Source organism: Trichechus manatus, unplaced genomic scaffold (genome assembly GCF_000243295.1).
Source record: "Trichechus manatus latirostris isolate Lorelei unplaced genomic scaffold, TriManLat1.0 scaffold00295, whole genome shotgun sequence".
Classification (NCBI taxonomy): Eukaryota; Metazoa; Chordata; class Mammalia; order Sirenia; family Trichechidae; genus Trichechus; species Trichechus manatus.
Genome location: NW_004444231.1, coordinates 1,504,291 through 1,505,803, shown reverse-complemented (window position 1 = coordinate 1,505,803; position 1,513 = coordinate 1,504,291). Strand labels below are relative to the sequence as shown.

Genomic DNA, 1,513 nt, shown 5'->3' with positions numbered 1-1,513 from the left:
GACAGCGACGCCGCGAATCCGAGGTTGGAGCCGCGGGCGCCGTGGGTGGAGCGGGAGGGGCCGGAGCGTCGGGACGAGCAGACACGATCGCCAAGGGCGCCGCACAGACTCTCCGAGTGGACCTGCCGACCCTGCGCGGCTGCTACAACCAGAGCGACGCCGGTGAGTGACGGCGGCCCGGGTCGCAGGTCACGGGTCCCCTCGTCCCCACGGTCGGGTCGCCCCGAGTCTCCGGGTCCGAACTTCCCCCCGAGGCCGCGGGACCTACCCAGCCTTTGGACCCAGGAAGAGCCGCGGGGGTTCGCTCTGGTTTGGTTTTCAGTTTAGAACCAAATGGGCTCTGACCAATCACCGCCTGTGACCGCGGGGGCGGGGCTGACCGCGGGGGCGGGGCCGGGGTCGGGGTCTCGCACCTTCCAGGGGATGTTTGGCTGTGAAGTGGGGCCCAACGGGCGCCTCCTCTGCGGGTACTATCAATCGGCCTATGATGGCTTCGATTACATCGCCCTGAAGGAGGATCTGCGCACGTGGATGGCGGCGGAAAGGACTGCTTAGAAGGCCTACTTGGAGGGCACCTGTGTGGAATGGCTCCACAGACACCTGGAGAACTGGAAGGAGATGCTGCAGGGCACAGGTACGAGGGGCTGTAGGGTGACTCTCACGTCTCCCCTTGGCTGAGCCTGTTCCCCTAGCTGGCCTCTCATAGGGAGAGAAGGGAAATGGGATAGACACCTGAATACCCCTTCCCACTATCCCAAGGGTCTGGGAGGGGAGGATTCGGCCCCTGTTCGTACAATCTGCACTAGGGAGTGAGAGAGTGACTTACCCAGAGAACATGCATTTCTGTCAAGGACAGATAAGGGATCCAGTCTCTCTAGGGATAGTGGGGGAGAGGATTCCTGAAAGAATTCATCAGCAGATCCTTTGACCCTGGCAGTGGCCTTGGTAACCCCCAGGGACTTGTTCTCAGCCGTTGTTCTCTGCTCCATACCCAACCTCTTTGGAGGTCTGACTCCACCTTTTCTGAGTTTCTTGGCCACCACCCAGATCAGGGCCAGAAACCCTGTTCTCCTCAAAGATCTGGCTCCTACTCTACAGGGCAGTCTCACCTAGAGTCTAGAACTTTCTAAGGAATAGAGTATTCTGGACCGCTGAGTCCAGAGTAGTGTCTAGGTTTTACACTCCCTCTCTCCACCCAAATGTTCTGCCCAGTGTCAGCATGGTCACATGAGCCCTGCTTCCATGGCCCATGGGACATAATGCAGTTTCTGAATTTTCTGACCTTTCTCCTGAGATTCCCCCAAAGACACATGTGACCCATCACCCCATCTCTGACCGTGAGGCCATAATGAGGTGCTGGGCTCTCGCCTTCTACCCAACGGATATTACCCCGACCTGGCAGCTGGATGAGGAGGACCAGACCCAGGACGTGGAACTTGTGGAGACCAGGCCTGCGGGGGATGGGACCTTCCAGAAGTGGGCAGCCATGGTGGTGCCCTCTGGAGAGGAGCAA

General features: G+C 59.6%; 1 pseudogene; it reads left to right on the top strand.

The window, feature by feature from the left end:
- The first annotated feature begins 5 nt into the window (after window positions 1-5).
- The window catches only part of LOC101350694 (patr class I histocompatibility antigen, A-126 alpha chain-like), a 2,308-nt pseudogene continuing 800 nt past the window's right edge, over window positions 6-1,513 (top strand).